This window comes from Octopus bimaculoides, chromosome 9, assembly GCF_046866305.1.
Source record: "Octopus bimaculoides isolate indiv1 chromosome 9, ASM4686630v1, whole genome shotgun sequence".
Classification (NCBI taxonomy): domain Eukaryota; kingdom Metazoa; phylum Mollusca; class Cephalopoda; order Octopoda; family Octopodidae; genus Octopus; species Octopus bimaculoides.
Window position 1 is genome coordinate 20926096 of NC_142936.1, and position 27500 is coordinate 20953595.

The 27500-nt window shown below is 37.6% G+C and overlaps 1 protein-coding gene across 1 annotated transcript in view; it reads right to left on the minus strand.

The window, feature by feature from the left end:
• The window catches only part of LOC106878554 (cholinesterase), a 69850-nt gene that overhangs the window by 10040 nt on the left and 32310 nt on the right, over positions 1-27500 (minus strand). The gene's annotated exons all lie outside the window — the stretch shown is intronic.

The following is a 27500-nucleotide window of genomic DNA, read 5'->3' on the forward strand; positions in this document are numbered from 1 at the left end:
GTGGTGAAAGAGTACAACAGGGTTCACCACTATCCCCTACCGGAGCCTTGTGGAGCTTTTAGGTGTTTTCGCTCAATAAACACTCACAACGCCCGGTCTGGGAATCGAAACCGCGATCCTATGACAGCGAGTCCACTGCCCTAACCACTGGGCCATTGCGCCTACACATATATAGTAGAAAAATAAAAAAAAGTTCTTGGTACAGTATAATATATTTGAAAAAAATGAGTAGAGATGGATTTTGGGGTGATAATTTTTATTTTAATCGAGTTTCGAGTTTTTCGATACCCATTTTCAAACTGAAATTCTTTGGTTTAGAAGATTGTTTCTATAGCAAAAGATTTTTTCTTACAAGTATCCAAATAGAAAATAAAAGACAGAAAAATAAAGAGCATACTCTTTATTTTTTTCTATCTTTTATTTTCTATTTACTGACAAAAGAGATAACCTTGTCAGTAAATAATCAGCCAGTGATTCCTATGGTAATTTCTATATAAACTGACAAAGTAAATTTAGCTTCACCATCCGCAATAGAGTGAGCATTATTAATGAGTATGAATTTCCATGCGAAATTGGCATCCCAATCTAATGTCACTCACTTACGGTGGGGAGGTTGTCTCCCTTGTTAGTAAATTAAAAAATGTGCTTTTGTGGCTAAAGATTTTTTTGAGTGTATATATATATGTGAGTGTGTGTGAGTGTGTGTGCGTGTGTGTGTGTGTGTGTGTGTGTGTGTGTGTGTGTGTGTGTGTGTGTAAGTAGACCATGAAACGAGGGATCGATGCTAGATGGGTCGAAACAATTGCATTCTCATATCTTCCATCTTCTGTCTCTCATTAACCATATATATACATATATATATATATATATATATATATATATATATATATATATATATATATATATATTCATTTGTGTGTGTGTGTGTGTGTGTGTGTGCGTATGTGTGTGCGTGCGCGCGCGCGTGTGTGTACATATCACAGCTTTCTTAATTTAGTGCTAGTTCGAATATCGGTACGGTTTTATTGAAAATTTCTCTAAACAGCATGTTATTTCTTGAAATTAATAATCAAAAGCGAGTATGTTTTTTTTTCATTTATATCAAAACAGAATTTGAGTGACAGAAATTGAATTAAACATCATTGAACAGGTATAATCGAATTATTTTGTTTTTCATCGCCCGTTTTTTTTTCCCAGTTGATACCACAAGGGACATTTAAAAAAGGAAGACATTTTTTTTGTCACACTCTTTGGCTGGTGAAGATATCAAAGAAGCCCTTTACGTTCACATCTGATGAACGAAGTTTGATTTTTTTTGTCTAGGCTGTCGTGTTATACGCTGTTCTTTCGTATTTTAGGAGAAAATGACGAAAGCTATTTCAAATTTGAAGAAGTCCCCCGTTTCTCTTTGGACAAGCGTATTTCATTTACGATTTCTGTGGTGTGTATGCGCGCTTGTTGGGGTGTGCGTGTGTGTGTATGTGTGAGTGTGTGTGTGTGTGTGTGTGTGTGTGCGTGTGTGTGTGTGTGTGTGTGTGTGTACTTGTGTGTTATGTATGTTATGTATACAGGACAATGTGGGACCTTGTATGTGCAACCTATATGCTAGATACAGCAGCCACATCATCCTAGCTGCATTATTATATGAGAAAAGTAAACAGTCTCGTCATAGATTCACAGTTGAACCACTTTGATCATAGGTTTGTTCGCTCAGAAATTATCTACAATAACTAACAACAACAGCACTAACAATGGCAGCAAGTATAACAACACCTGTATTTGACCATAGGAAAATTTCAGCTGTACAGGTAATATTTGAAAATATAGCCGTTCTTTAATCTTGTACCAAATAAATACAAAATTCAATGAATTCCATCTCTGTCAAACTTTTTGTAAATACAAAATTATACAGCGGACTGTATCATTTCCTTAAGGCGGATGGAAGTAATTGTAATTGGTTGTATTGCTATATGACACATTTCTCGGAAAGGTATATGTGCAAATTTGTAATGCAAACGAGACAATTCTAAGATATTTTACAAGAGTTTTCTCCCTTATTAGCGCTCTAATTAATATACTTCCACAATATACTTCAACAATATACTTTCACAATTGCTTTAATTGTATTAAGTGTTGCTTTCGGATTTTATTAACCACAATTTTGTTTATATTTTGGCATTTAGAGATTTTAGACCTCCACGATGTGTAGAAAATGTCGATTGCGCTAAACCAGTGTGGAAGTTATCACTCATTCAGCTACGAATGAAAGGGTTTTGTTTTTTCTGATGGATATGTCAAAAGCAAACCAGAATCAGAATATTTCTATAACATAAAAAATAAAGAATTAAGAGAAAATATTCCAATAAAAACAGCAACCTGGTGTAAGCACAATAGGACAGATATTGTTTTGGGGGATTGGAAAAACGTCTCGCACTGTTATAATTATCAGCTGGTTGGCGGATATAAATGCCTCTTGAGAAATTGTGGGAAAGGAGAACTGCTATAAAGAACTAATGAGAAACGTACAACACTTATGTCTCGACGATAGATGTTGTGCTTGAATTTTATTCATCACATTTTCGTTTTATATTTTAGTATGTAGGGTCTGGATTAGAGTCTCTACGAAAGAGACAGGTTTAAAATCTAATGGATCTGTTACGCCAGGAAGTAGATTGTAAATGCGATATGAAAGTGTTATTGAATTAATATGCCATCGAGTTACTACCGTGTACTATGGTATCTTTTTTGAAGTACAGTCTGCTTCAGCACCATCCTTTGAACGGTAAAACATCACTACCTAGTTCTTAGAGTCTCTACGAAAGAAACAAGTTTAAAATCTAAAGGATCTGTTACGTCAGGAAGTACATTGTAAATGTGATATGAAAATGTAATGAACTAATATGTCACCGAGTTACTACCGTGTACTATGGTATCTTTTTTGAAGTACAGTCTGCTTCAGCACCACCCTTTGAAGGGTAAAACATCACTACGAAGTTCTTAGTATTGGTTTGGACTTCACTCCAGACTCCTCCCCCTTGAGTGGCGCATAACGTCGATTTTGGGGAATCTTCAGTCCTAAACCTTTCCCCGATTACTGACTTTTCCGAAGCTAGGTAGTCTACTCTAAATTAAATATCAAATGTATTTAAATAATTGAAAGAAATACAGATATCTAAATACCAGGACACTAATAATGATACATGTTTATCAATATTGCACTGTGTAAAGTACAAATCTGTGCAAGGGACCAGTAAACTAATCGAGCGGATATGGGTTTTAGATGTTAATAAGTGCGGATTACCTCTCGGTATTATTACGGCTTCTTTCCGTAACAAATATTTTAAAACAAGCTGACTATCTTGGAAGCGTCTAAACCACACGTACACTTGTATGCGGCACATACACTCCTCTCCATACACTTTCTGCAACTTTGCGTAGGTCTCTGAGAAATTATCGCCATGACAGCTTTTTCTGTGATGGTCAATGCGATGATCACACGCTACACACTTTCCTTCCAAGCACTGCTGTAAATAGCAGAAGTGAGCTAGAACGTTAAAAATTAAGGTTAAGGTCAATCTGTGCCAAACGGCTTCATTTTGCGTGCTTTAGCTTCGTTACTATACCAACAATCCGGATTCTTATTGATCAGACCTTATATATATATATATATATATATGTGTGTGTGTGTGTGTGTGTGTGTGTGTGTGCGTGCGTATGTATGTATATATGTAGAGGGTTTCGACAAAATAATGGAAATACCTCAAAATTTCAAACAGATTTATTTTAATATGAGGTAGGACCGCCTTTGGCAGTAATTACAGCTTGAATTATACAAGGTATGGACTCATACAAAGTTTGAATTGTATCTAAAGGAATTTTTGTCTCTTCTTCAGTTAAAACAGTCTCCAGTTCTTGTAGTGATGATGGTGGAGGCATCGACTTTTAACTTGATTTTCTAAAATGCACTATAAATATTCAATAATATTGAGATCTGTAAACTGGTGGCCAGATAAGATGTTCAACTTCACTAGAATGTTCTTCGTGCCATTCAGTAACAACTTCAGCTGTGTGAATTGGTGCATTATCATCCTGAAAGATTGCGTTTCCCTCCGGAAACAGTTCCTCAACAATAAAATGAATTTGATCAGATAAAATACTGAAATAGTCTTGACTATTAATTCTGCCGTGAAAGAGAACCATTGGGCCGGCGGATTTCCAAGATATAACCCCCCAGATCATCACTACTTTTTTGCTGATCTTATCTTAGCGGAATAATAAGCTGGCTACTTGTTTCTCTGGAGACTGTCAGAATAATGTAGACGCCTCTGATGAGAACCCAGTAAGGTTCGAAGATCGATTAAGGTTGTTCATCATATTTTTCAGTCTGCGGAGAAGTGGCTAAAATTTGCCCTGTTTAAGGCGCAGGAGTGACTGTGTGGTAAATAGCTTGCTTACCAACCACATGGTTCCAGGTTCATTCCCACTGCGTGGCACCTTGGGCGAGTGTCTTCTACTATAGCCTCGGGCCGACCAAAGCATTGTGAGTGGATTTAGTAGACGGAAACTGAAAGAAGCCTGTCGTATATATGAATATGTGTATGCATATGTGTGTGTGTGTGTGTGTGTGTGTGTGTGTGTGTGTGTGCGTGTGTGCATATGTTTGTGTGTCTGTGTTTGTCCCCTCAACATCGCTTGACAACCGATGGTGGTGTGTTTACGTCCCCGTAACTTAGCGGTTCGGCCTAAGAGACCGATAGAATAAGTACTAGGCTTACAAAGTCCTGGGGTCAATTTGCTCGACTAAATGCGGTGCTCCAGCATGGCCGCAGTCAAATGACTGAAACAAGTAAAAGAGTAAAAGAGTAAAGAGTATAGCATGCTACGCGTGCGCCCCCCCCCCCCCCACACACAATGCATGTTTCGCTAAATGGATTAGACAGCTGAAGACATCTTTCGATCTTCTCTTGACCTTGTCAGCTAAGTATAATCTTAATTGCACTCACCAAACTAATGGTAAATGAAGCACTATGTAAATATACAAGAGCATACATGTTTTGGTAGTTTAGGAAAATAGAATTTTAGTAATATAATTCAGATATGATATTTGCATGAACAAAAGAGAAAAAAGACCCAACAAAACAATAGCTTAGATAGTGTTACCACATTTAATGCATGGAACATTTAAAAGTTATCTGAAATTACATATGTGGTGAGAAAAATACAAAGCTATTAATTAACGGTTGGTGTTATTTTAGCATTTTCCGGGACTACACGTGATACAACTTGCAGCTCCATTTGGGCGTTACCTAACCCAATGTCGGCCACCTTTTCCATATATGCCCCACCCTGTTTTATTCTTATACACTGTAACCCAGTAAAAGACATGTACTTTCTAAAACGTTTGCCTTCTGGAGTAATTATTCTACAAGCTATGCAACTAATTCGGACTTTCCTGTCGATCTTACTGAAGTGTACCACTGGCAATAGGGAAATCCTAAACAAATAGCAACACGCTTTTATATTTTAAATGTCGAAAGCCAAACGTATTACTATTCAGGAAAAAAAACTAAGCTTGTCACCTACAAAACTTTGCTATGGTTCACGTTGTTACTGGTGATTATATTCTTACTCTTGCTTTGTTGTTTTGTTTTTTGTAATTCTTTTGGCTATAGTTCGACGTGGATCCCACGTCCCGACCCAAATTGCATTCTCACTGGGACGACTTTCATGTTACTGATCACAATTATGAGCTCTAAAACAAGGGCAAATTAATGTCATAATTTTGCATTATTCTTATAAAAAATAAATATCAAACGAAAAGATGACGTTATATCTCACTTCCGCCTCATTAAGCAAAATAATTGTCGTTGTTCCCAAATTATATATGGACACACACACACACACACACGCACACACACACACACACACATAAATATATATATATATATATCTATATATATCTATATATATCTATATATATCTATATATATATGTATGTATGTATGTATGTATGTATATATGTATGTATATATGTATGTATGTATGTATATATGTATGTATGTATGTATATATGTATGTATGTATGTATACATATACACTCACACGGACATACAGAGGCACACACACATATGCACACACACGCACACAAACACATATTTGATTTGGGTGTTAAACCTGGAGTTTACCCTTAAGCCTCGCCAATGCTGCAACAATTTTCCCACACCACTTGCCTTACACACACACACACACACACACACACACACACACACACACACACACACACACACACACACACGTGTGCGTGTACATAATACATACATACATACATACATACATACACACATACATACATACATACATATAAAAGCGGCGAATTGACAGGATAGTTCGCATGTCAAGTGAAATGCTTTGGGGCATTTCATCCTTCTTTATATTCTGAATCCAAAATCCACGAAGGTCGACTTTACCTATCAACCTTTCAGAGTCGATAAAATAAGTACCAGTTGAGCAACTAGGGGTCAATATAATCGGCTTGCCCCTTCCCCGAAATTGCTAACCTTGTACCAAAATTTGAAACCAATATGTATGTATGTACACTATTCAATTTTTTTTCTCCGTGTTTTTCTCCTTGTCTCCGTATTCTTTCTGTTGAAGAGCGTAGCTCGAAACGTCAAAGACTTTCCGTATTCCCGAGCGTCATACTAATATATACTTTTGTTATTTACACCACCTGTCCTCGTCTGTTGTTATTATTTGTATATTCTCCCATATATGTATGTATGTATATAAGTAGGTAGGAAGGTAGGTAGGTTGGTAGGATAGGTATGTATGTATTATGTATGTATGTATGTATGTTTGTAGGTAGATAGGTAGGTAGGTAGGTAGGTAGGTAGGCAGGCAGGGAGGCAGGCAGATATATATTTGTTAACTATTTTTATACAACTATTACAGATAAAAAGTTTAGTATTAAATTTTCTCAGTCCCAGAAACAGTAGACTAAAGTATATCATTAGTTAAGCCATAATCTCTACAAACCTCTGTTCACCATCTGTTAATAACTTATAGCTTCGTCGTTGTTATGAGTTATCCACAAATACAGAAACAAGGCTAGTAATCTTAAAGATTGGTTATCAAAAATATGTATATGTATATACATACATCCATACATACATATACATATATTATATATATATATATATGTGTGTGTGTGTGTGTGTGTGTAGGCATTTAAGGTAACTGGAATGTACATAACTTCAATGGATTGTGGTCTGTTACGTTTTGTATGGCAAACAAATTGATAAACGTAGATAAACTGAGCGATATTTGAGACACAAATTAGTCCAGCCTATGTCTAACTTAAAAGTCACCCCTCGAAATGATCTGTTAATCTATTTTCAAGCCGAGTTTTATGGTACGGTGGCCCACTCAAGTAGGGAGTTGCTAGAATGTATTCAGGTATAGGTGACTTGTCAGGTATTCCTTAGAGAAATTTGTTCAGACATAGTTTGAAGGTGATGGGATAAGATATTCTTCTTTGATTTGTTTTGGATTAATTTTAAATGGAGCAGGGTTCCTTGAAGAAAAGTAATTGTATTGCAGTGTATTTATATTTTGTGAAGATGAATTGTGTTGGGGGTGTATGAAACGGCATCCGAGACTTAGATGAATTTTGAATTTGATATTGAGATCATTTTGGCAATGCAGGTAGTATAAGCTACACATTGAACAAATGATGTAAGGTTCACGACAGTGTTAGAAGGAATAAAGTTTCAATGTTTTAAACCAGCAGAAAGTTATACATGGATACATATCCTGCAGACTAAAGAGCACCAACAATATTGACATGAATAGCAGCCTCCTTTGGACTTGCGACAGATACGTCATTTCTCACCGAGAAGGCTAGTCCTTTGCTGTTCAGGATCAAGAGATAACCCACTAAATATCTGAAAGAGAGATAATGACGTTTTTAGACTTCCACAGAGTGTAGAAAATGTCCATTGTGCTATATCAGTGTATAAGACACCACTCATATAACACCGTCATCAATGCTTCAGGAACGAAAGATTTTTTTTTTTCTGATGGATATATTAAAAGCAAACCAGGATCAGAATGTTTCTATAAGTTTAAAAATAAAGAAAACAGGAAGCATTCCAATAAAAACTGCAACCTGGTGTAAGCACAATAGACCAGATATTGTTCTTTGGGAATGAAGAAACGTCACGCACAGATCGTCGGCGGATGTAAATGTCTCGTCAAAAATTGTGGGGAAAGGAGAACAGCTATAAAGAACTAATGAGAAACGTACAACACTTATGTCTCGACGACAGATGTGCACAGGGCTACGATAAATGTGCACATAGGTTCACAGGGCTATGTAGCAACAGATTTTCGCACAAACATCAATTTGCTAGGATTCACCAGAAAGAACAGAACGAATTGTTTCGCATATTCCTTATTCAATCGATTAGAGGTACAATGATAATTTGTAAAATATTGTAAGGATTCCTCGTTTGAGGTTTCTAGGTTGATCGCATACACACATTAAGGTGTGCATATCATATACACACAGATAGATACACATTCATATAGACACTAATGAAGAACACGCACTTGTGTACTAAATTGTCACCCACAACACGAGTGAAAGTTTATTGAAATACATTTATGCTCAGATAGATATATATGTACACACCACCCAATTCACATAAAAAAAACAGGAGACGACTTGACTTGGAAAGAAGAGCTTTTTTAGTAACTGAGTTAAATTCTACAACAGAAAAAGAAAACAACTTACATAATTCCAACGAGTATGCATGCATACATATAAACATATATGTGTAGACATACATACATACATGCATACATACATACATACATATACAGAAAAAATGCCTTTCAATGCCGTATAATATCCCTTCGGCAACATCTTTTAACCACCAAGTGTCGAAGTGCATCCCTTGACCAAGTTTGCATACATGAGGCTGTTAACACCCTAAGACTTGGAAAGCAGCCCCTTGAGCAACATTCCTTGTCTGATAACCTTAAATACATGCTCAAAGAAGTCGCACGACTCTACTGCAACGTATTATCAGATAAAAGGATGAGCATATATGAGCAGAAGACTATGCATGGATACGTTAGTAGAAATCTCACGAGATGATAGTAACATTGGTCATCAAAGCGGACTATCATGGACTAACACCCAGATTACTACCTCCCACTTTGAAGGGTATGCGTTTGCAATCCAGGAACAGGAAATATCAACCAAATACCTGATGCACAAAAGGGACAGAGATGCAGGAATAGCAGTAAAATATGACAACTGATGCAGACTTTGTGGAGTTCACACCGAAGATATCACCTACATGATAAGCAGCTGTCCGAAAATGTCATCATGGTATTATCAACAGATGAGACATGATGTTGTAACTAGGACACTCTATAATGAAATCCGTCGGAAGGATAACCTTCAGGACAAAGAAATAATAACCCACAATATGGTAGAACCATAGCAACTCATAATAAAAAAGTAGTGGTGGAATGTCCCAGTGAAAACCTCAATAAAATGTAAGCACAACAGACCTGATATAAGGATTTAGGAAAGAGAAGAGAAACTGTGTAGAGCTGTGGAAATTAGCTGCCCAGCGGATGTTAACATAAAGCTGAAGATCAGTGAAAAAGAGAATACCTACGCTGAACTATAGAGAAATCTGCAGTTACTCTATCCAGATTACAAGTTCAGGTTTATACCTGTAATTATTGAGGCCCTGGTATATGTAACACACTGCCTAAATACCAATCTTGAGAAATTAGGCTTCTTAAAACTAGAAAAAAGAAAGCTAATTCGAAGAATACAGATCCAATCCATCACTGGAACAGTAAAATTCTGTAAAACTTTCCAGGAGTTTATCATTTAAATATATACGAGCATGTTTAGATATGCAACTGTATGCATGAGAAAACAAAACATACAAATTTGTACATATACATGCGTGAATACATACATACATATATACATACAAAAATACCCTGTTGTTGATGTTGAAATTCTAATGAAGGAGCCTTGGGTCTAGGTTAGAGACCGGCTCTTTCTCTATTGGCAAGAAATCTTGAAATAAAACTGAATAATGACATACATATACACACATGCATATATACACACTCACATACATATATATATATACATATATATATACTTGAATTGCATTTTAACATCCTCTTTCACTCACCGTCTCTTATTTATTATATTATGGTTCATGATTTGGCCTTGTATTTCATGCCAATAGTTTTTAGTAACCCACTAAACTGCTGGGTGAGGTTCACTTCGAATTTCAGCTGGATTGCCAAAAAAGAGAACACAACCAGTCAGATTGAAGCAAAAGATAATTTTTCTTGGCTCGCTTCCCTTTCGTCCATCTTCATTATCATTATTATTATTATTATTATTATTATTATTATTATTATATGTTTGGCTTTTGCTTTGTATTATTATTATTATTATTATTTGGAATGTAAAGTTAAAAAAGGGAAGTACTACTTTCCAGTAAATTTGTTGAAAGGTGGTCCGTTTGTACTGGTCTACTCTAAGTTCCAACCTGTAGATTGAAAGAAAACATCAGTACGAAGGTCTTATTGGTCAGAGTCACCGTGGCTTTACGTGGTTTCCTTGAGCAGCTTCCAGAAGTCTCCCTCTTGCGGAAGATATATTTATTGTTGGAATTTATTATTACAGTTGTTCTTCATGTAATCTCGCATTACATCTTCCTCCCCAATGATTTTGTGAACCCTGAGCGGTTAAAAAAGAAATCGCTGTTATCATTATTGTTGGCGCTGTTATATTTCATTGTACACTATTGATATAAAATACATATTTTCATTGTGTTTTCCTCTCATGTTAACTGTCAAACCAGGTGCAATGGCCCAGTGGTTAGGGCAACGGACTCGCGGTCATAGGATCGCGGTTTCGATTCCCAGACCGGGCGTTGTGAGTGTTTATTAAGCGAAAACACTTAAAGTTCCACGAGGCTTCGGCAGGGGATGGTGGCAAACCCTTCTGTACTCTTTCACCACAACTTTCTCTCACTCTTACTTCCTGCTTCTGTTGTACCTGTAATTCAAAGGGTCAGCCTTGTCACACTCTGTGTCACGCTGAATATCCCCGAGAACTACGTTAAGGGTACACGTGTCTGTGGGTTGCTCAGCCACTTGCACGTTAATTTTCCACGAGCAGGCTGTTCCGTTGATCGGATCAACTGGAACCCTCGACGTCGTAAGCGACGGAGTGCCAACAACAACAACAACTGTCAAACCAGAACAAAATGCCTCACACGGAAAGTACATTTCTGAGAAAATAAAAATATGAGCTGTTTTAAGCATAGATTTTTTTGGATCATTCGCGTATCTGACTTGATGTCCAGCCGCTCAACTGGTATAACAGATTCTTTTTTGTTTTTTGTTTTGTTTTTGAATGAACCTAAATCGCCATAGATAACAAGTGTTACTTTCACTTTTGCTACTGAGATTCCTCGCATTCTTGATTCATCTAATTCATCTATTTTAAATCAGTGATTCATCTATTTTAAATCAGTGATTCATCTATTTTAAATCATGATATTTTTTACAGCCATGTCCGCAATATTTTGTCAGAAGGAATTGTAACGTCTACTATGAGGCATTTTGTTTTTATATATAATGTATAAGGCCAGAAATTTTGAGGGGACGAAGTAAGTCGATTACATTGACCTCGGTACTCAACAGATACTTATTCTAGCGACCCCAGATTGATGAAAAGTAAAATCGACCTCGACATTTGAACGTAAATAAGCGGAAGAAATGCTGAGTAGCATTTTGACCGGCATGCCAACAATTCTGCCAACTTGCCTCCTTGATGTCATCTTAATGATATCTCCTTTACTTTGTTCAATTAATTTTGCTGTCAAGTAACAACAAAACCAAGTTATTAAATAAAACCACAGCCACCATCGAGAAGAAACAGTTACAACAAATACAAATAAAATACAAGAAGAACAAATAAAATGAACGAAGAACAATTAATAATATCACTGATAGCAGCTACAGCGGCAGCATCACAAGATTAATTGCTGTAGAAGAGTCTCTCGTAGCGTATAAAAACACCGCCTCCACCACTACTGCTTCAATGGCTGACAGAGGAAACAACGTCGGCGGCGTCACCTACGCCGTTATGAGCTGAACAGCTCTTGCAACCAAAGCAATGCCGTTACTACGGTTACCGGTTCTGTCAGCGTCTAAAACAGCAGCAGAAGCAACATTAAGACCTAAAGGCACAACTAAAGAAGCTGTAAGAACTGGGTCTTTCACCTGCGCAGCGAGAGTTCGAGAAAGAATCGATTAGATAATTGAATGCTTGAAGGAGGTTTGAAATAAGTCCCAAGCGAAGGAAAGTTAGTTTGTCCTTCTACAAAAGCATCGAGGAAACATAGAGACACACAGCAATTTGCTGCTGAATACATGCGAAAATTAAGCAGGTAGAAAGAAACATGAAGTCGGTGTGGAGTCGCATCACTTGCATGGCAAGCACCATGGTACAATGAATGTCAGGTTCCAGTTTGAGATCCGAGTGTAAACGTAGCATTTGGAAAAAGGTAAAGGTGTTGGGTGCGTTACCATAAAGAAGCATTAATTGGCTGATGCCGGTCGTCTTCGCAGACATAGAAAATGTAGTCACAATCTTGGAGGAGCAGAAGCTGTACTGAGAAAACTGGTCGCGGGAGGCATGGAGCTTTTGATCTAAATAGACCAGCAAAGGCTCGAATCACTGCCGAGTTGATTGGCTTGCCGGTTGGCGTTCTTTTGTTTGTGATGCTGCAAACGATATAAGAGAATTCCATCTACGACAGAGGGTTAAAAAAGAAACCCCAACCAATTGCTTCCATCATTATAAACACAATAGCCACACCAACAACAGTGTGCAACCACAATAGTAGAAGTATGAATAACAGTAGCTTCAAAAACAACAGCCGCAAAAATAACAACAGTAACAGAAGTAGCAATTACAGCAACTCAAGTATCTAGTGATGGGGACAAACACAAAGATACATACATATCTATCTATCTATCTGTCTGTCTGTGTCTGTCTGTCTGTGTCTGTCTGTCTTATTTCTTTACTGCCCACAAGGGGTTAAACATAGAGGGGACAAACAAGGGACTAAGTTGATTACATCGACCCCAGTGAATAACTGGTACTTAATCTATCGACCCAGAAAGGATGAAATGCAAAGTCGACCTCGGCGGAATTTGAACTCAGAACGTAGCGGCAGACGAAATACCGCTAAGCATTTCGCCCGGCGTGCTAACGTTTCTGCCAGCTCACCGCCTATCTATCTATCTATCTATCTATCTATCTATCTATCTATCTATCTATCTATCTATCTATCTGTCTGTCTGTCTGTCTGTCTGTCTGTCCGTCTGTGTGTTTGTCTGAATCTCTGTCTGTCTGTCTGTATGATAGGCTTCTTTCGGCTTTTGTTTCCCGTACCCGCTCACAAGGCTTTGATATCGGCCCCGGGTTATGATGGAAGACAGTTGCCAAAGATATCCCGCAGAGGTGATGAACCCGGTATCAAGTGTTTAGGAAACAAATTTCTGATCGCACAGACGACCATGCTTGTAGAGAGTGATTTGCTGTTAACAAAGGAACGGAGGATTGCAATAAACTCGTGTTGCTTGCAGCAGCACTAAATTTTACCTAATATTAGCAACGCGAATCGGCAAGAAAAAAGAAAAAAAAAAAAAAGAAACACACACACGCAACAAGACAACAAAGAAATAATAAAAACCGAACGAACTATAAAACTATGAAAATGTTGTCTAGTCGACTCCCTTCCACCATAAACAAACATAAACATATCTTTTTCCCCGACAAAAACATAAACTCACAAGAGCAGGCGAATCTGTTTTTGTTTGGATGCCAATTTTCAATCTCTTCAATTCCGGCTCGAATTGATTTCATATTCGGTATGCTAATCATTGCTTTGAAATTTATTTTCGCAACAAATCAATAAATAAAGAGTTATTAGCTTTTAAAATTTGAAAATATTGGCTAATTTTAGCCAATCAACACAATCTTGCCTGTTTCCATAGTAACAAGCCAAGCATAAGAATTCTTTAGTTTGCGAGAAAGCACATGCTGACAAATATATTCCACTCATTAAGGTGGATGTTAGATATACTAAAAATAACAGCCAAATAGGCCTTAAATCACGCAACAAAATTCCTTTGTTTTAGTTTTGGATCATCGTATGAATTACGGTGGGTAGAATACAAATTCGCAAAAGTTTTCTGAAAATCCCTCAAAATAATAAAAGTTATTAGGGGTTATATGGCGTGCATAAAGTAGAATTTGAATTGTTTACAGCTGACAACACGTACTGTCACGCACAAAATGACGGGTTTCAAATCCTATTTTCTGACCCGGTGAAAATCATCAAACTTTAAACCTCTATAACTTAAAAGAAAAATTTTATGGATAAAATGAAGTATTTACTAAGATTCAGCTTAGAAAACAACATTAATGTGCCAAATTTTAAATCCTTCAATAAACTTTGAGTTTTCGAAATTTGACAACCAAACTGAAAAGATCCGAGCAGGCACACCAGTCTGACTGTATGTCTTAGACTTCTACGATATGCCGATCGATGATTTTGAGGTAAAAAGCCCGTTACGGGAGGCGTTCATATGAGGAAGTCATAAAAAAACGTAAGGCTGTCCTAAGAAGAGAGGGAATCTTAAAGGGGAGAAGGAGATTTCTTCGACTAACCACACATCCGCTCTATCAAGTCCATCGGCAGCAGTATGTGAGTCTATCAATCTATCTATGTGCCTAGTTTTGCTGTACATATATAGGTATATGAAATGTATATATATACGCGCGCACACACACACACACATACACACACACACACACACACACACACACATACACACATACATACACATACGCACACAAACATATACATATACATGGGGTCATTCCATAAATAATGCGGTTTTTTCAATTGCATGCACCAAAAGTCAGTGGGAGACAGGATAAATTACCTGCATCAACTTGCTATAAAAACAGGCAGAAATGTTACCTTGTGCTTATTCATAGGGAAATTTTGAAGAGTGCAGTTCGATTTTAACAGTTATTTTTTTAAAGCTATAATGGAAGTGATAAAGGAGCATATTCGACATATTTTGCTTTATGAGTTCAATAAAGGCAACAATGCAATGGAAAGTGCGAGGAATATTAATGCAGCATATAAAGATCGGAGAATAAGCGTAAGCCAGTGTGAACGATGGTTCCAGAAATTCTGAGCGGGAAACTACAGCCTAGTAGACGAGCCTCGTTCTGGAAGATCTGTAGAGCTCGACGAGGACGTCCTGCAAACCCTGTTGGAACAAAATCCCATCGTAACTGTTGAGGAAGTAGCAGAGAATCTCGGATTATGTCATTCATCGACTCCTGCGTGCCATGAAAAAAGTCAGCAAATTGGGTCAATGGCTTCCCCACAAACTTTTCGACTCTAATCGCGAGCAGAGAGTGAATGTGTGCTCTTCATTACTGCCACGTCTCGCGAATGAACCTCTTTTGGACCGAATAGTGACTGCTGACGAAAATTGGGTTCTCTATCAAAATGTCCAGCGCCGAAGACAGTGGGTAGGCAAAGGGGAAACCCCCGTACTCCAGGTTAAAGAAGGTTTTCACCCAGGTAAGGTGTTGTTATCTGTTTGGTTGGGTATGAAAGGTTTAGTCCACTTTCAACGTTTAAACCCAAACCAAACGATAACAAAGGAGATCTACTGCAAGCAGCTTGAGCGGTTTAAGTCAGCGCTAGACAAAAACGACCATCTTTGGTTTCAAGACAAAAGGTATTCTTCCATCAGGATAATGCTTGGCCACATACAGTGAGGATGACATTCCAAAGGTTGGCTCAGTGTAAATGGGAAACGATGCCCCAGCCACCATATTCGCCGAATATTGTCTCATCTGATTATCATTTAATCTGCAGTCTTCTAAATCATTTGTACGAAAAAGATGTGAATTCTGTAGACGACGTCAGAACAGTACTGGAGAGCATTCTTCGACACGAACAAGTGAATTTTGGAAGAAGGGCCTTGTTAGTCTACTAAATAGATGGAATAGCATTGTAGAAAATGAAGAAGGGCATATTTTAGATTAAGAAAGAACTTTGTTTATCTTAGTTTTGAAAAATACAAGAGATATACAAAAACGAACTATTTATGGGATGACCCAATATATATGTTTATATATAGAGCAAAAGATTGCGGTTTTGAAATAGTTCTGTACAAAGTTATCTGGCTATGCTACAAAAGCTGCTTTTGCTGTTATTACAACAGCAGGATGGAACAGAGGGTCTGTACTTTCAGCAGGACGGGGCACCGGCCCATTATGCTACGCTTGTGCGAGACTGGCTGGACGCCAACCTGCCCTGTCGATGGATTGGTAGGCGAGGACCGCTTGAGTGGCCGTCTCGTTCACCGGATTTGACCCCACCCGACTTTTTTCTGTGGGGCGTTCTCAAAGAGAAAGTCTACTCAAAAAAGCTCCGCAACATTGCTGAACTTAAATAACAAATTCGAGCTGTGAGATAACTTTGTGCAGAACCATTTCAAAACCGCAATCTTTTGTTCTTTTGTTAGTCGGGTGGACATAATCGGTAAAGCAGTATATCTGAAATAGGGGGGAAAAAGAAATAAAAATATAAGATTTCAGCTTTCAAATGACATATGAAACAGAAAAATTGAATAAGTATCAACAAAGTTACAAGCAAAAGAAAATATATAGTTACTTATGGCGGACCCTGTATATATACATACACCAAAACTGCGCAAACTTTCCACTCACCGAGCATTCTGCATCCCGTGACAAGAGCATGAAACACTCTATCTTGTGGTAACGGCCAGACGTTTTAGATACAAAAACATATCCGAACATTTACTTACATTTTTTATATTCTTATATTCTATATTTAAATTCCATCACAATAAACTTTGCATTTTATTATGCAAAGTCAAAGACAAGCACGAAGACGGAATCGTTAGCTTGTCGGACAAAGCCCTTAGTGGCATTTCATCGACTTTTCGCTGCGTTCAATTACTGCCGAGGTTATCTTTGCCTTTCATTCTTTCCATTTCGATGCAATAAATAACTGTTTAGCACAGGGACTGGGCGGAGGCGCAATGGTCCAGTGGTTAGGGCAGCAGACTCGTGGTCATAGGATCGCGGTTTCGATTCCCAGACTGGGCGTTGTGAGTGTTTATTGAGCGAAAATACTTAAAGCTCCACGAGGCTCCGGCAGGGGATGGTGGCAAACCCTGCTGTACTTTTTCACCACAACTTTATCTCACTCTTACTTCCTGTTTCTGTTGTGCCTGTAATTCAAAGGGTCAGCCTTGTCACGCTGTGTCACGCTGAATATCCCCGAGAACTACGTTAAGGGTACACATGTCTGTCGAGTGCTCAGCCACTTGCACGTTAATTTTCCACGAGCAAGCTGTTCCGTTGATCGGATCAATTGGAACCCTCGACGTCGTAAGCGAAGGAGTCCCAACTACTACTACTAGCACAGGGACTGAATTACTCCCAACAAAATTTCAATTCCCGTTCCTATATTAGAATTATGCCAAGTTGAGAAAATATTTTCCAGTGAACTAACGGACATGACATTTGAAAATACAAATAATGAGCTTACCTATAGATTTATATCTTTATATGTATTACTTTTTTCTGTCGTTGGACTGGCGCTATGCTGTAGCCCGATCTTGAAGGGTTTAGTGAAACAAATCCATCCCACATATTTTAAAACCTGGTCCTTATTCTATCATTCTCTTTTTGAGACGTAAACAAACCAATACCGACTGTCTAGTGATAGGGAACAAACACAAAGATGCATACATATATGGTATCTATCTATCTATCTATCTATCTATCTATCCATCCATCCATCCATCTATTCATACATACATACATACATACAGACAAACATGTAGTATGTATTTATTATTCTTAAAGAAGAATGTTGTTGATAGTGACTTCAAAGTTTCAGCCAAGTAAGCCGACGATGGGCTAGCTGGCTGAAATCTCGAAGTCCCAGTCAACAACATTTTTGTTTAAAAATAATAGATTTATACTCTTCAAAAGTATAGAGTTACTCAGCAGATGAATTTAAAATTGTATTTATTAGAACAGACAGACTGACAGGCACACACACACACACACACACACACACACACACGCACACACATACACACACACATAAGGGACTACTATCTGATGTGGCGTACCGGCAGTTTTTTTCCAATGTGCCAGGGACCGGTAATATTAATTTATACCAGAAGCAGTATATATAATGAATATAATAAAAGTTGACAATTTTTCTATCTTATATTTATTTTCTAGGAGTGGCTGTGTGGTAAGTAGCTTGCTTACGAATCACATGGTTCCGGGTTCAGTCCCACTGCGTGGCACCTTGGGCAAGTGTATTCACCTATAGCCTCGGGCCGACCAAAGCCTTGTGAGTGGATTTGGTAGACAGAAACTGAAAGAAGCCCGTCGTATATATGTATATATATATATATATATATATATATATATATAAATGTATATGTATGTGTGTTTATATGTTTGTGTGTCTGTGTTTGTCCCCCCAACATCGCTTCACAACCGATGCTGTTGTGTTTACTCCCCGTACATAGCGGTTCGGCAAAAGGGACCGATAAAATAAGTACTAGGCTTACAAAGAATAAGTCCTGGGGTCGATTTGCTCGACTAAAGGCGGTGCTCCAGCATGGCCACAGTCAAATGACTGTAACAAGTAAAAGAGTAAAAGAGTAAATAAGGTAAAAATAATTCATAAGCATTTTATAAAGTTTCTTCCTTTTCTGGAAACTAGCCGCGTACCGTCAGCTGATGGTTCGCGGACCACCACTTTGAGTAGCACTGGAAGACAGTTGCTCAAGACGCCGTGCACTGAACCATGTTGTTATGGAGCAAGCTTCTTACCGCACAGCCACGAGCGCGTTATAGAGGGTGAATTGATGTTAACAAAGGAAGGTAGGGTTGCAAAAAACTCATGTTGCTTGAAATAACACTAAGTTTTACTTAATTAATAGCGGGGATATTGGCGGATTTTCTTTTGAGATAATATGTTGGTGTTTCAAACCATGCGTAAGTTTGTTTCCACATTTACAAGGCTGAACCTGGTAAATTCATCATTACCTACCCCAAAACTAATCTATTTCCCAGTTATGTAGCCACAACACCACCAGACCAACGCACACAAACAAACACACACACACGCACACACAAGCACACACACACACACACACACACTCACGCACACGTAATATCCACACAAAACTCATTATGTATGCATATATATATATATACACACAAACATATGTATACACACACATATAGACACATAATGATTTTGTGCGTATAAAAATACGTCTGTTGTGTTGTGCGCGTGCGTGTATGCCGGGATGCGTGTATGTGTGTGTGTGTGTGTGTGTGTGTGTGTGTGGTGTGTGTTTGTAAGTGTAAACAGGAAGGGAAAAAAAGCGTCTACTCAATAGCAAAATTAAAGTTACGTATCATATTTCATTGGATACAGCGATTACAGAGTTGTTGTTACTCCGAGTTTCTCGCTTCCGATCGTATGAAGTTAGTGAAAAATAAACATTAGGAAGATATTGAAATAGAAACATAAAAGGTAAATTAAAGTCTAAGAAGATTTTAATTCGAAGAAATTAGCCCACAAAACGTGAAACAAAATGAACTTTCATGGACGATGATATGAACACTAAACACACACACACACACACACACACACACACACACACACACACACACACACACACAATAATATCCACACAAAACTCATTTTGTATGCTTATATATACGTATAAGGTGAATTCAGCAACGCAACCTATCCAAACAGCTACTCTGTGTTGATAAAGTGCAATAACCCAGAAACCACAGATGTTGTTTTGTGCTGGATGGGGGTGCTGGACTCCCTGTTCGAAAATATAAGGACACAGATATTGTGTCGTATAGCCAGCTGGAAACAACAGTAGCAATCGGCCCTTTCAGGACAGCCACATCATGTCGGCAAATAGCCTTTACTTTAAAGAACTGGCACTGAATATCTCTCTTTGAGAGGTTTAGAAATAAAAATATTTCTGTTTTATTAGATCAGTGACTATTTTATTAGATCAGTCATTTTGAAAACTATATATTTTCGAACGGTGAATTCAGCAACGCCACCTAGCCAAGCAGTTTCTCGTGTTGATAAAGTGCAATAACCCAGAAACCGGTCCACAGCCGTTGTTTTGTGCTGGATGGTGGTGCTGGACTCCCTGTTTGAAAAGGACACAGATATTGTGTCGTATAGCCAGCTGGAAACAATGTTTCCTAGAGCTAAACAACAGTAACAATCGTCCCTTCCAGGACAGCCACAAAATGTTGGCAAATAGCATTGACTTCAATTTCATATATACTTATATGCTTGTGTGTGTGTGCATATACATTCATACATGCATACATACATACATACACACACACACACACACACACACACACACACACACACACACACACACACACACACACACATACACACACATATATATATATATATATATATATATATATATATATATATATATATATATATATATATATACATACACGTACATATGCACATGCTCACATACACATGTATCGTTTCTCAAAGGAGGCTTCCTAGGTAGGTCAAATGTAACTAATCTTTCCAAGCGGAAGTTTAGTAAAATACTCAAGAGACATTTCCAGCTTGAAGTGTATAGTCCGATCTCTTTTGCACTGTTCAAAATAATTAAAAGATTCTTGGTAACATGAAAAAAGAACCAAAACGAAATATCGAGGATCTTATGGTATGCAAAGACCATAACAGCGTCGGACAAAATGCCGTGCTGCAAGAAATGCGGCGTGCCATTTTGTCCAACGCTCCAACAATTCTGCCGATTGCGTGTGTGTTCATGTGTTTTCTCATGTTTCATCTTCAAATTTCGCTAGTTTCATTCATTGGACTGCAACCACGCTGGGGTACAACCTGGAAGTATTTAGTTGAACAAATGGACCTCAGCTATTTCTTCAAGTCTGGTACTTATTCTATCGGTCTCTATCCAGCTTTATTATCATTGCCGCGCAATGATAATGAAACCAGAACCACGTGATAAGCAAAGCGAGTTTCTTAAACCAAGTCAGGCCAGCACCTACGTCTGTCTGTCTGTCTATCCTGATAGCTAGCTATATTATACATGCGTGCGTATGGTGCGATCAGTATTTAATGGTGGCAAATATGAAAGAAAAAAACGCATTTCTTAGAAGTATAGTCACACGTCCTCAAATTTAAGGGGAATAAACTTATTTGTATTAGCCTGTTCGTTTGATATTTATGTTATATCGACTCCTGATGCATGAAATACTGTGTCGACTCGGGCAGAAGTGGAACACAAAATGCAAGGGAATAAGAATAAATATTTTTAATTTGTTTGTCTTTGGTTTTTGCCGTTTTAAATACTAGTTGGAAGCATAAATAAAGCACAAGGTAAGAGTGCTGAAAATGGAACACAACGTTGATGAAGGTAAAGAATTCCAGATGAGATATCAAGAATTTGTTTCAATATATGAGTTACACAAACAGATATATATATATATATAGAAAGAAAGAGAGAGAAAGGGAGAGAGAGAGAGAGAGAGAGAAAGAGAAAGATGGGGAGAGGAGTTTTAGAGAGATGGTGTATAGGGTAAGTAATTGCAGAAAGACAGAAGCAAAACTAGCAAACAAATGCAATACACAAGGGAATTACAACAGACAGATAACCTTATGAAAGGGAAACAAGAGAGAAAATCACAAAGCAGCGGCAGCAGCAGTGATATTAACAATGTAACAACAACAACAAAATTCTACTGACTCTGGTGCAACATCAATAAACTGTTATAACTCCTACACTATTTCTTCCCTAAAGGCATGACCTACTTGTTATTTCTTCTAACCAGGCAAACATTTACCTACATAGGCGAAGCCATCGTTCAAATCCATGTTTACGTTACTACACTTCCAGTCTCATATCTTGCTGCACTTAAACTCTTATCTTATTTTACATACATCCTTACATTACTACTTGTCCACCTTTATCTAATTACAGAACAGCCCTCATTACCATTCAAGCGAGAGACAGGTCCTCTTACTCCCAAAAGTGATACTTCAAGAAACCTTTATACAGCAAGTGTTTGACAACTTACTCTCTCCCATTTAGTAACACAGTACAATCACTACAAATACTAAACGAACTGTACTCATATGTCTAATACACAGCTAAAAGCTTCAAACTCATTATATATATGTATATATAATTATTGTCTCTGTTTTGTTTTCCGTCTCCCACGGGAGAAATTTTTGTAAAAAAAGAAACAGGGGGTAAAAGAGAGTAGGAATACATTGTTTAAAAAAGATAGGCACAGACGTAGTTGTGTGCTTTAAAAGTTTATTTTTCAATCACATTCCCCGGTTCAGTTCCAACGTCTGCCATTTTAGATAAACGTCTTCTATAGCACGGGGCCGACTAAGGGCTTCTGAGTGAATTCGTTAGACGGAAACTGAGAGAAACCCGTCGTACACACACACACACACACACACACACACACACACACACACACACTCATATATATTTGTGTGTGTGAGTATGTATGTATGCACTTTTGTATTTGTGTCGACAGAATAAGTACCAAGCCTAAAAATATGGTTTGGGGTCGATTCGTTCGACTAAAGATCTTTGAAAGCGGTGCCCCAGCATGGCTTCAGTCCAGTGACTAAAAGCAGTAAAAGATAAACGATAAAATATATTAAGTTTGGCATCCAGCAGAGCTATTTAAACTAGAGGTCTTAGATCATCTCATTTCCCTTCCCTTTTTAATTAAGCGAGTTTTTCATGGCTTAAAATATTCTTTAAACTTTTTTCTATGATTAAAACGGTAACTTCTGATCTCCAAGCAATGCGCGGTACTGATGAAAGATGTCAATCCGAAACGTCTGTACACATTTATTCTTGCTTGCAACGACAGTAAGGATGTTTTCTCCCTTGAATGTAAATTTATTCCGAAAAGATATTCTTAAGGCATATGAAATTATCTATACAACACTGTTTCCGTTTATTACCCCCTTTTTTTTTTAAAGGGAGTAATTTAAATTAAAACTAAAAATATATTGCATGAGGCACTCAAGAGGGAATCCTTTAATTTATATCTCAGTTCTTATTCATCGTTTTATTCTAGGCCTTATTCTATTTTCTAGAGTTTCTTGTTATTTATAATGCATTTCTCTGCAGTTCAGGTCACCATTCACCTCTTGTAGTAATCATTATGGATTTCGAATCCAGCAGTTTCTGTTTGTCATTCGTTTTCTTTCTTAACCCCACTTTTTGAGCCATACTATTTCCGCAGGTTTCTAGCAATGCAGGTATCAGCATGTGTGTATATATTTGCGCGCTTCCTACAACATTAAGAGTATTTTAACTCTTATTTCTAGCAATGTGGGTGCTTTGACACCTTTAGTCACATTTTGTGACGATTGAAGTTTTCCTTTGTGGTATCACATAACCCTTCCCTATTTATATTAATTTTTCGTATACGCATTAGTATTTCGCCAAAGCATACATAAATTTCTATGGTAAATACATATATGCTGACTGATATCTGCCCGACATCTGCCAAGCCTACGGAGATAAACTAAACGTTTAGTCTGCATGATTGTCGGTGACGGGACAGTTGTCAACCCTGTCAGCATGCGTGCATACATCCGCGCGTTTCCTATAGTATTAAGAGTATTTTAACTCCTATTCCTAGCAATGTGGGTGTCTTGGAACACTTAGTCACATGCTGGTAGTTAATTTATAATATATTGATATATATATGTATGTATGTATGTATGTATGTATGTGTGTGTGTATATATATATATATATATATATATGTGTGTGTGTGTGTGTGTGTGTGTGTGTGTGTGTGTGTGTGTGTGTGTGTGTGTATTAAAACGTAAAATTAAAACAAAACACAAAGGATTCCGCGGTACACGTGTTTCAAGCTTTATACACAAACAGTCATTGCATCATTATATGAGTATATAATTGATATACAGGATGGTTTAAAGCTATCTTCAGCCGCAAATATATTCCGTCCCAAGATTACATCACAAAGAAGAAATCACAAAGAAGAAAGAAAAAGAGAGAGAAAGAGGAGAGAGAAAAAAAGGGAAAGTCCACTTGCTATAATTCATAGTAATATGCTTATCCATTAAATTGTTATATTTGCAAAAATGTTCATCGGTATTCAGAAATCTGTCCATATTGTACCACAATTCAGGGTAGAGTGGCTATATATATGTATATATATGTATATATATACATACATACACAAACACGCACACGCACACACACATACACACACGCACACATACACACATATGCATGTATGTCTGTGTGCTTTTACGCACAATACATCTATATGAGCAGACCTCTCAAAGGCTAATACCGAAGTAGTCGGTGTTTAACGAGGCATCCATCTTAAGTTGGATATAAATGTTGCCCTTGGGTACTGATACAGTTTCTGTTGCTAAATAAATATATATATATATACATATACACGTGCATACATTGATACAGATATGTATGCATGTATCAAAGGAAAGTGCTTGACATGTTTAAGACGCAAAGTCACTAAGAACTACTTCTGAAAAGTTCAAAATCCAGGCACGGTCATAAATCTATAATACATTTGTTTATGTAAATTTATACTTATGGACGAACACACACATACACACACACACACTTATACGTGTGCTTACACACACACACACACACTCACACACGCACACACACACACACACACACAAACACACATATACACACATCCAATTGCTTTTGTTTTCTTTTTTTTAGGCTAGTCTACGTATTGTGTTAAGTTACATCATTGTAAATCTAGTTTATGGCCACAATGTATTTATATATACACATATGCATAGACATATGTCCTTATATATTTTACGATTGTTTGTACTATTTCTACGCGTGTTTGTCTTTATGTGTATGTATGCACGTAGGTGTATGTGTTGTGTACGTGTATATATATATATATATATATATATATATATATATATATATATATATATATATATATATATATGTATATATATATATATATATGTATGTATGTATGTATGTGTGTATATATATATGTATGTATATATATATATATATATATATGTATGTATGTGTGTGTGTGTGTATGTGTGTGTATAGATGTAAATGTGTGTTTGTGTGAGTTCAAATGCCATCTGGCGAACGTCGAGTCGGCGCAAGACTTTAAATAATGACAATATAAACATTCCCCACATACACACACAAGAACCCATATATATTTATATGTACGTAAACTCTTCTCCCTTCCCCTATCCCTCTTTGTCTCTCTTCCTCACCCACGCACACAATGCACACACATTTGCAAACATATCTTTATGAATTTACGTGATGGTTTATATTGCTGCTGATTGTCATAAAAATGACGACGATGATGATGATGATGATGTGCGTGCATTTAAGTGTGCATCTGTGCAGCTTGCGTAAATATGTGCGCAAATTAACATTTCTTCGAGATGAATTAATTTTGAAAATGATTATATATTTTAAAGAATAACATATATTATTTATTCATTTAATGAATCATAACATCATTCTGAAGACATTGCCTTTTATCAGTTTTAAACATTTTATTTTCATTCACGCTTTTGCTCTGGTAGATGTTATTTCGACACTATCCCAAAAGAGCAAGTCATACCCAATGGTCAAAGGTCTTTGGGTTATTCCTTCTCCTTCAACTTTCAAACATCCTCTTCAGAATACTTGCTGTTCCTAACATTGCTGTTTTTCTGCAACAGTTCCGCTCTGATGGTACTTCCTAGCTTCTCAAGCCATGCATCCGGATTTTTACTAACTTCTCCCAGCGCGCTAACCACAATTGGTGTCACATCTATGTGCGTGATTCTCCATTAGTTTCCGGATTTCCCACTTCAGCACCTGTGTTGAGAGGAATTTTGGGGGGGGGGGGGGGGGTTGAATAATTTACTTCTAGAAACATGGGTGTTTCGTTCATCATTCTTAAACACCCCTTATTCAGGGACTTTTTGAGTGGGATGGGTTACTAAACCTGAGGAAAATTCTAGCATGGCCCCACCTGCAAGGTCATGCGCTGTTTATCTTGACACAAATTTACCATGTCATGCACATATGATTGTGATGCAGGTGCCTGGTGTACCCTTATCAGACGAGTAGTCATGATGGATATATTGGGCTTTGTATATTTGCATACCAGTGTCACTTTGATGGCATGCATCGCTGTCATTCAACGACAACAATAATAATGGTTTCAAATGTTGGTACAAGGCCAGAGATTTTGTGGGAGGAGTAAATCGATTACATTGACCCCAGTTCTCGTCTGGCATTTATTCTATCGACCCTGGAAGTTCAAATTGGAACGTGAGGACGGACGATATGCTGCTAAACATTTTGTCCGGCGTGTAAAAGATTCTGCCAGTTCACTGCCTTGAAAAATAAACAAAGACATGACATGATAGAGCTTGGCCAATATCCACACTGGTTAACATGTCGGCGTTATAAAATCAAAACTATTGCCATGTGGTGTAAACATCACCCTGAGGCTGTAACCGATGGAGACAACGTAACGATGCTTTGAGACTTTCCTGTACATACAGATAGAACCATCCAAGCTAATAAACTGGATATTGTTGTAAAAGACCAAAATAATGGTTTCATTTTTCTCACAAGGGCAACAATTTTGGGGTAGGGGATGTATTAATTACATAGACGCCAGCGTTCAACTGGTACTTAATTTATCGACCACGAAAGGATGAAAGGCAAAATTAACCTCGGCAGAATTTGAATTCAGAACGTAGCGATGGGGGCAATACCGCTAAGCATTTCGTCTAGCGCGCTAACGATACTGTCAGCTCGTTGCCTTGAAAAATAAATGATCCTTTCTACTATAGGAACAAGGTCTGAAAGTTGGAGGAGAAGGATAGTCGATTAAGTCGATACCAGTACTCAACCGGTACTTAATTTATCTACCCCGAAAGGATGAAAGGCAAAGTCAACCTCTGCAGAATTTGAACTCAGAACGTAGCGACGGGTGAAATGCCGCTAAGCATTTCGTCCAGCGCGCAAACAATACTGATAGCTCGTCGCCTTGAAAAATATGGTAAAAACATGACGTGTCAGAGTTTGGCGAATATCTCACACTTGTTAATATGTCGTCATTATAAAATCAAAACTGTTATCAATGGTATAAGCATCATGAGGCTGTAGCTGATGGAGACAACGTAACGATACTTTGGGACTTTCCTG